Here is a 10,233-nt window from a genome sequence, read left to right as displayed (position 1 = left end):
TTTTTTTTTTTTTTTTTGTATTTTTAGTAGAGACGGGGTTTCACCATGTTGACCAGGATGGTCCCGATCTCTTGACCTCGTGATCCACCCGCCTCGGCCTCCCAAAGTGCTGGGATTACAGGCTTGAGCCACCACGCCCGGCCCTCATCTAATCTTTTTTCAAGGCTCTTAGTTTCTTTGAATTGGGTTAACACATGTTCTTTTAGCTCAGAGAAGTTTGCTATTACCCACCGTCTGAAGCCTCTTTCTCTCAGTTCATCAGACTCATTCTCCGTCCAGCTTTGTTCCCTTGCTGGTGAGGAGTTGTGATCCCTTGGAGGAGGAGAGGCTTTCTGGAATTTGGTGTTTTCATCCTTTTTGCACTGGTTTCTTCCCATCTTCATGGATTTATCTACCTGTGATCATTGTAGATGGTGACTTTCAGATGGGGTTTCTGAGTGGACATCTTTTTTGTTGATGTTGAAGCTGTTTCTTTCTATTTTTTAGTTTTCCTTCTAACAGTAAGGCCCCTCTGCTGCAGGACTGCTGGAGGTCCACTCAAGACCCCACTTGTCTGGCAATCACCCGTGGGGGATATCGAACAGTAAGGTTTGCTGCTGGTTTATTCTGTTTTCTTCATCCCTAACGGGTACTGGCAAGATGTCAGCCTGAGCTCTCCTTTATGATGTATCTCTTTGGATATATAGGAGTCTGGAAGTTGCTTGAGAAGACAGTCTGTTTCTTATAGGAGCTCAAGTGCTGTGCTGGGAGCTCCGTTGTTCAGTGCAGAACTGCTGGACAGGGACATTTAAGTCTGCTGCAGCAGAACTCATAACCGCCTTTTTTCCCAGGTACTCTGTCCTAGGAAGGTGGGGCTTTATTTGTAAGTTCCTGACATGCTGCTGCCTTTTTTCAGAGATGCCCTGCCCAACAAGGAGGTAGTCTGTCAGTCTGTCAGCAGAGGTTTTGCTGAGATGCTGCAGGCTCTGCCCAGCTGCTGTGTAAACTTCCCTTGTGGTTTTGTTTTCAAAGGTACAGTTAGAACTGCCTTGGTAATGGTGTACTGCCTCGGTAGTGGTGGACACCCTTCCCCCAACCAAACTGGACTGTCCCAGGTCCAGCTGCACTTGCTGCAAAACTCTCAATCCAGAGTGTTTCAGATTGCTGGTTTTGTGGGGGTTGGACCTGCTGAGCCAGATCACCTGGCCCCCTGTTTCAGCCCCCTCCCTTTCAGTTGAATGGGCGGCTCTGTCTCCCAGGCATTCCAGGCACCAGTTGAGATGGCTGCCCAGATTTGTGTGAGTTTTTGTGCGGAAACCCGCAGTGCTGGCTGAAACAGCTGAGGTGGAAACTCATGGTGCTTTTCAGCCTGGGAATCTCCTGGTCTGTGGACAGTGAAAACTCGTTTGGAAATGCACTGATCACTCACCCTCTGCGTGGTTTTTGCTAGGAACTGCACTCCAGAGGTGTTCTTATTTGGCCATCTTGGATAACTTTTTTCTCTGGTTGTTTTTTTTTTTTTTTTTTTAATCATGAATGGGTGTTGGATTTGGTCGAATGGCTCTTCTGCATCAATTGGTAGGATCACATAATTGGAAAAAGGTCATAGGATCCTTAACTTGTTGATATGGTTTGTTACATTGAGTGAGCTTCAAATATTAAGCCAACCTTGCATACTTGGAATAAATTCCAGTTGGTCATGGTGTGTGATTCTTTTTATACATTATTGGATTTGGTTTGCTAATATTTTCTGAAGAATTTTACATCTATATTTATAAGGTATATTGGTCTATGTTTCTCTCTTTTTTGTACTGTCTTTGTTTGGTTTTAGTATCAAGGTAATACTGACCTAATAAAATCAATTGGAAAGTGATTTCCTACTTTTATGTTTTGTGGAAGTGATTGTATAAAATTTCTGTTAACTCTGAATGTTTGACTAAATTTTCCAATGACTCCACATAGGTTTTTCTCTTGGGGGAGCTTCCTTTTCAGGGAGCTTAAAAAATTTTTTTTCTTTTTAATTTATGAGGGTATATATTAGAAGTATATATTTATGGGGTATGGGAGACATTTTGATATAGCCATGCAATACATAATAATAACATCATGGAAAATGGGGTATCCATCCCCTCATACATTTATCCTTGTGTTTCAAGCAATCCAATTATACTCTTTTAGTTCTTGTAAAATGTACAATTAAATTATTTTGACAATAGTGACCCTACCAAATACTAGATTTTATTCATACATTCTATTTTTTTGTACTCATTAAACATCCCCACTATGCTTCCTAGCCTCTGGCAACCATCTTTTCACTCTCCATCTCCTTGACTTCAATTATTTTGATTTTTGGACACCACAAATATGTTAGAAAATGAGATGTTTGTCTTATGTGCCTGACTTATTTAACTTAACATAATGATCTCCAGTTCCATCCATGCTGTTGAAATTGACTGTATTTCATTGTTTTAAGGCTGAATAGTACTCCATTGTGTATGTATAACACATTTCTTTATTCATTCATGTGTTGATCAACACTTAGGTTGCTTCCAAATCTAAGCTATTGTGAATACTACTGCAACAAATATGGGCATGTAGATATCTCTTCAATACACTGATTTCTTTTCTTTTGGGTAAATTACCAGCAGTGGGATTGCTTGATCACATGGTAGCTCTATTTTAACTTTTTTTGAGGAACATCCAAATTGTTCTCCATAGTGGTTGTATTAATTTACAGTCCCACCAACAGTTTATGAGAGTTCCATATCCTCTCTAGTATTTGTTGTTACCTATCTTTTGGATAAAAGTCATTTTAACTGGGGTGAGATGATATCTCATTGTACGTTTGATTTGCGTTTCTCTCATGATCAATGATGTCGAGCACCTTTTCATATGCCAGTTTGCCATTGGTATGTCTTCTTTTGAGAAATGTCTATTCAAACCTATTGCCCATTTTTAGTTGGATTATTAGAATTTTTCCTATAGAGTTGTTTGGACTTCTTATATATTGTGCTTATTAATCCTTTGTCAGATGGGTAGTTTGTAAATATTTTCTCCCATTCTGTGGGTTGTCTCTTCACTTTGTTGGTTGTTTCCTTTACTGTGCAGAGCCTTTTAATTTGATGTGATCCCATTTTTCCATTTCTGCTTTGGTTGCCTGTGCTTGTGAGGTATTACTCAAGAAATGTTTGCCTAGGATAACGTCCTGGAGATTTTTCCCAATGTTTTCTTGTAGTAGTTTCATAGATTGAGGTCTTAGATTTAAATGTTTAATCCACTTTGATTTGATTTTTGTACATAGTGAGAGATAAGGGTCTAGTTTCATTCTTTGGCAAATGGATATTCAGTTTCCCCAGCATCTTTGATTGAAAAGACTGTCCTTTCCCTAATGTATGTTCTTAGCACCTTTTTCAAAAATGAGCACACTATAGATGTATGGATTTATCTCTGGGTTCTGCATTCTATTCCACTGATCTGTGTCTGTTTTTAAGCCAGTACCATGCCATTTTGGTTACTATATAGTATATTCAAAGTCAGGTAATGTGATTGTTTCTGTTTTGTTCTTTTTGCTCAGAATAGCTTTGGCTATTCTGGGTCTTTTGTGGGTCCATATAAATTTTAGGATTTTTTTTGTTTGTTTATTTGAAGAATGTCATTGGTATTTTGATAGGGATTGTATTTAATCTGTAGATTGCTTTGGGTAGTATGGACATTTTAACAATATTGATTCTTCCAATCCATTAACATGGAATATCTTTCCATTTTCTTGTGTCTTCTTCAATTTCTTCCATAGTGTTTTATAGTTTTCATTGCAGAGATCTTTCATTTCTTTGGTTAAGTTAATTCCTAGGTGTTTAATTTTATTGTCAATGGGATTGATTTTTTAAATTTCTTTTTCAGATTGTTCACTGTTGACATATAGAAATGCTACTGATTTTTTTTGTTGATTTTGTATCCTGCAACATTACTGAATTTGTTTATCAGTTCTAACAGTTTTCTTCTGGAGTCTTTAGATTTTCCAAATATAAGATCATATCAGTAAACAAGGATAGTTTGATGTTCCCTTTTCCAATTTGGATGACGTTATATGTTTCTCTTGTCTGATTGTTCTAGCTAAGACTTCTAGCACTATGTTGAATAACAGTTGTGACAGTGGGCATCCTTGTCATGTTCCAGATCTTAGATGAAAGGCTTTCAGTTTTTTCCCATGTGGTATGATACTAGCTGTGGGTCTGTTGTATATAGTTTTTATTATGTTTAGGTATGTTCTTTCTATCCCAAAATTTTTTAGGGTTTTTATTAAAAGAATGTTGAATTTTATCAAATGCTTTTTCAGCATCCATTGAAATGATCATATGATTTTTACCCTTTATTCTGTCTATATGATGTATCACATTGATTTATTTGTGTATGTTGAACCTTATATGGGATAAATCTTACTTGGTCAGGATGAATGATCTTTTTAATGTATTGTTGAACTCAGTTAGCTAATATTTTGTTGAAGATTTTTGCATCAATATTCGTTAGAGATATTGGCCTGTAGATTTTTTTTTAATATGTCTTTGTCTGGTTTGGATATCAGGGCAATATTGGCCTTGTAGAATGAGTTTGGAAGTATTCCCTCCTCCTCTACTTTTCAAAATAGGTAGGATTTGATATTAGTTATTCTTTAAATGTTCTGTGGAATACAACAGTGAAGCCATTGGGTTCCAAGTTTTTCTTTACTAGGAGACTTTTTATTATGGCTTTGTTCTCATTACTTGTTATTGGTTTGTTCAGGATTTGGATTTCTTTCATTTATAATATTGGTAGGTTGTATGTACCTAGAAATTTGTCCATTTTTTCTAGATTTTCCAATTTATTGGCATGTAGTTACTCACAGTAGCCACTAATGATCCTTTGAATTTCTGTATTATCAGTTGTAATATCTTCTTTTTCATTCCTGATTTAATGTATTGGGATTTTCTCCTTCTTTTTCTGAATTAGTCTGGCTAAAGGTTTGTCAGTTTTGTTTTAACTTTTCTAAAAAATCAGTTTTTTGTTTCATTGATCATTTATATTATTTTCATTTCAATTTCAGCTATTTCTCCTCTGATCTTTATTATTTCTTTTCTTTTACTAATTTTGGCTTTGATTTGCTCTTGCTTTTCTAGTCCTTTAAGAGGCATTATTAGATTGTTTATTTGAAGTTTTTCCTCTTTTTTGTTATAGGTACTTATAGCTATAGACTTCCCTCCGAGTACTGGTTTTGCTGTATCCCATAGGTTTTGCTGTGTTGTGTTTTCATTATTATATGTTTCAAGAAATTTTTCAATTTCCTTCTTAACTTCTTCATTGACTCACTGTTCATTCAGGAGCATATTGTTTAATTGCCATGTATTTGTATGGTTGCCAAAATTTTGCTTTTTAAAATTTCTAGTTGTATTCCATTGTGGTCAGAGAAGATGCTTAATATTATTTCAATTTTATGAATGTTTTAAGACTTGTTTTGTGACCTAATATATGGTCTATCTTTAAGAATAATCCATGTGCTGAGGAAAAGAATGTGTACTCTTTACCTCTTAGATTGAATGTTTTGTAAATATCTATTAGATCCATTTGGTCTGTAGTGCAGATTAAGTCTGATGCTTCTTTGTTGATTTTCTGTCTAAAATATCTGTCCAATGCTGAGAGTACAGTGTTGGAGTCTCCAGCAATTATTGTGTTGGGGCATACCTAACCCCTTAGCACTAATAGTATTTGCTTTATATATCTGGGTGCCCCAGTGTTGATTGCATATTATTTACAATTGTTATGTCCTCTTGCTGAACTGACCCCTGTATTATTATATAGTGATCTTCTTTGTCTCTTCTTATAGATTTTTCTTGAAGTCTCTTTTGTCTTATATAAGTACAGTGACTCCTGCTCTTTTTTGGTTTCCAGTGGCATGGAAAGCTTTTTTTTTTTTTTTTTGAGATGGAGTTTCACTTTTGTTGCCAAGGCTGGAGTGCAATGGCAAAATCTCTGCAACCTCCGCCTCCCTGGTTCAAGTGATTCTTCTGCATCAGCCTCCCAAGTAGCTGGGACTACAGGCATGTGCCACCACACCTGGCTAATTTTGTATTTTTAGTAGACACAGGGTTTCTCCATGTTGGTCAGGCCAGTCTCAAACCCCTGGCCTCAGGTCATCCACCCACCTTGGCCTCCCAAAGTGCTGGGATTACAGGTGTGAGCCACAGCACCCAGCCCTAGTGTGTCTTTACAGGTGAAGTGTGTTTGTTGTAGGCAATAGATTAATAGGTCTTGTTTTTTCATCCATTCAGCAGCTACTCTATGTATTTTGATGGTAGAGTTTAGTCTATTTATATTCAGTGTTATTATTGATAAGTAAGTACTTACTCTTACCATTTTGTTATTTGTTTTCTGATTGTTTAATGGTCTTTTCTTCCTTCTTTCTCCCCTTTATGCCTTCCTTTTACTGAAAGTGATTTTCTTTGATGGTATGTTTTGTTTGTCCAGAGAGTGTATTTTTCATTTTTTGTGTATCCTTTGTATGTTTTTTGGTTCGAGGTCACACCTCTCCGATTCTCCAGGATTAGTACTTGGTGCCTTATTTAGTTCATTTAGTGAGGTCATGTTTTCCTGGATGGTGGTGATGCTAGTAGATGTCCTTCAGTGTCTGGGCATTCAAAGGTTAGCTATTTATTGTAGTCTTCACTGTCTGGGTTTATTTTTTAGCTGTTCTTTTTGGGATGGTTTTTCAGATATTTCAAAGGACTTAAGTATTGTGTTCTAAGCTTTATCTGCTTTAGAGGGAACCCCAAGCCTAGTAACACTGTGGTTCTTTCAGACTTGTAGAGGTACCATCTTGATAGTCTTAGACCAGATCTGTGAGAATTCTTTGGGTTACCAGGTAGACACTCTTGTTTCCTTCCCTTACTTTCTAGCAAACATAGAGTCTCTCTCTGTTCTGAGCCACCTAAAGCTGGGGATGGAGTGACACAAGCCCCCCCATGTGGCCACCACCACTGTGACTGCACCGGGTCAGACCTGAAGCCAGCACAGCACTAGATCTTACCCAAGGTCTGCTATAACCACTCCCTGACTACTGCCTATGTTTGCTCAAGGCCCTGGGGCTCTACAATCAGTAGGTGGCAAAGCTAGTCAGGCCTATGTCCTTTCCTTCAGGGTGATGGCAAGGTCCCCTAACACCCAGGTGGGTCCAGATCTTCCAGTGCTGTCTGGAAGTTAGGGACTAGAGTCAAAAACCTTAGAAGTCTATGTGGTGTTCTACTCTATTGAAGATGAGCTGGTACTCAAACCACACAACTCAGACTTTCCCACTCTTCCCTCCCCTTTCTAAAGACAGAATAATCACACACTCTAACCACTGACACCCCAGGCCATGGGGAGTACTGCCAGACTGCTGCCAATGTTCCCTTAATGCCCAAGGTCTCTTATGTCAGGTTGTCGTGAATGCTGCCTGGCCTGGAAGTCACCCTCCAGGGAAGTGGGCTCCTTTCTGGCCCAAGGCAGGTCCAGAAATACCATCCGAGTCAAGTCCTGGAATCAGGGACTCCTAGGACCTGCTTTTTGCTCTAAGCCCCTGTGGCTGTGCTGGTATCTAAAGCACAAGACAAAGTCCCCTTTACTTTTCCATCTGCTTTTCTCAAGCAGAAGGAGTTTTGCCCATAGCCACTATAACTGATAATGTGCAGAGTCTCACCTGAAGCCAGCAAGTCTCAGGCTCACCCAAGGCCCTCGATGTAGTACCTAGGTATCGCAAGTGGTTATTCAAGGCCCAAGGGCTCTTCAGTTAGCAGGTGATGAGGGCTGGCAGGATTGGGTTCTTTCCTTCGGGGCAGTGGGTTCTCTTCTGGCCCAAGGTGTGTCTATAAATGTCGTTTTGTAGCTAGGTCCTGGAATAGAGGTCTCTGACTGGTACCCTATCCTGCTGTTGCTGAGCTGGCATCCAAGATGCAAGATAAAGTCCTCTCCACTCTTCCCTCTTCTCTCCTCACCACTTTTCCTGCTCCTCTCCTTAAGCAGAATGAAGGGATCTCTTTTGGAGCTACAGGCTGTGTAGCCTGGAGTTAGGGGAGGGTTGATGCCAGCACTCCCTTGGTTGCCCCAGCTGGTGTCTCAGTATGTTGTATTTTGGAATACTCATCAAGTCAGATTAAAAGACATCTTCCAGGAACTATTTCCTCATTGCAACTGGATTCATGCATTACAGTCAACAGCACCACACTGGTAGAGACAGCACCAGAGGTAGCCCTTAGTCCAAGAGAGCTAAGCAGATACTTGGACTGGCCTCTGGATCCATTGCCAGTGAGGGGCTGCCAAACTGTGGGTGGTACCTGAAAGGGCTAACCCAGATGAGCCCCCAAATTTGTAACCACCTGACAGGTTCATCTTGCCTGCTGTCCAGATAGAGTCAATTTATCAACTGAGAGGAATTACAATACAGAAATACTTTAAAACATGTAGAATCACCTAAATGGGAGACCAGAGTTTTATTACTACTCAAATCAGCCTCTCCCAAAATTTACAGGCTAGGGTTTTGAAAAAATAGTTTGGCAGGCAAGGGGCTAGGCAGTGGGTACTGCTGATTAGTTGGGGATGCAATTATAGGAGTGTGGAAAATGGTCCTTTGTCACTGAGTCTGCTTCTGGGTGGGGGCCACAGGACCAGTTCAGTCATGTGTTGCAGATCCGAGTGAAGTCATCTGGTCATCAGAAATGCAAAAGTCTGAAAAGACAGAAGACCAATCTTAGGTTCTTCAACAGTAATATTATTTGCAGGAGTAAGCAGGGAAGTTACAAATCTTGTGACCTCCAAAACAATGGCTTGCAATCATTGAACTAAACCTACATCTTAGTAGAATTCAGGGTCCTTTCCTAATTCTAATTTTGTGGACTTTTGTTAGTTTTATAAAGCTCGTTAGTTTGGCAAAGGGTTATTGTCATTTAAACTATAAACTAAATTTCTCCCAAAGTTAGCTTGGCCCACACCCAGGAATGAAGTTTGGAGGTTAAAGGCAAGATGGAGTTCATTAGATGAGATCTATTCCTCTGTCATAATTTTCTCACTGTTATAATTTTGGCTGGGATGAAAGTCTGGACTCTCTAAATAGTCTTTTGTAACTGTACAATGAGTTCACCTACCTGCTGCCTAGACAGAGCCAATTTATCAAGATAGAGAAATTGCAATAGAGAAAGAGTAATTCATGTAGAACTGGCTGTGCAGGAGACTGGAGTTTTGTTATTGCTCAAATCAGTCTCCCCGAGCATTTGGGGATTGGAGTTTTTAAGGATAATTTGGTGGGTAGGGGCCAGTGAGTCAGGAGTGCTGATTGGTTGGCTTGAAGATGAAACCATAGGGAGTTGAAACTGTCCTCTGGGTCAGTTCCTGGGAGCTGGGGGTCACAAGAGCAGATGAGCCAGTTTATTGATCTGGGTGGGATGAGCTGATCCATCAAGTACAAAATATCTCAAGCACTGATCTTAGATTTTACAATAGTGATGTTATCCCAGGATCAATTTAGGGAGGGTCAGAATCTTGTAGCCTCCAGTTGCATGGCTCCTAAATCATAATTTCTAATCTTTTGGCTAATTTGTTAGTCCTACAAAGGCAGTCTCGTCTCCAGGCAAGAAGGGGGTTTGTTTTGAAAAAGAGCTGTTATCATGTTTCAAAGTATAAGCTATAAACTAAGTTCCTCCCAAAGTTACTTTGGCCTGCACCCAGGAATGAACAAGGACAGCTTGGTGGTTAGAAGTAAGATGGAGTTGGTCGGGTTGGATCCCTTTTACTGTCTCAGTTATAATTTTTCAGTGGCGATTTCACTTCTGTAATAGTACCCTGGTGATGGAAAGGAAGGGTTGTTTGTTACAGGAAGATGAAAGTGGATATCTAGGCTTTCTACCTCACTTTTGCTGCCTGGGGTGGGAGTGGAATCACATTTTTTTCCATGGTGTTTGGCTAGAATAGAGTGGCTATTGTGTAAAAGTTTTCTGTTTTGCTAGGCTGCCCCTTTCTTGGTTATTTGGCTAGAGAGAGCAAGATTTTATTGGGCTTTTTAATGTCTGTATCTATTCACATTTCTGGGTTGCTGTCTTCTCCAGCACCACGTCTGAGATCTATGAGGCAAAAAAAAAAAAAAAGGCCAAAAATAAAACAGGGCACTTACCTCAGGTGAATCAATACTTAAGTTCTGAGGTTTTTAGCTGGTCTGCTCTTTTCTCTCCACCTTTCAGAATCATTTTAGGTTTGTTT

Source organism: Sapajus apella, unplaced genomic scaffold, assembly GCF_009761245.1.
Source record: "Sapajus apella isolate SASKATOON/1434 unplaced genomic scaffold, GSC_monkey_1.0 scaffold75, whole genome shotgun sequence".
NCBI classification, from domain to species: domain Eukaryota; kingdom Metazoa; phylum Chordata; class Mammalia; order Primates; family Cebidae; genus Sapajus; species Sapajus apella.
The sequence above is the reverse complement of the archived record's forward strand: the minus strand, read 5'-3'. Positions refer to the sequence as shown.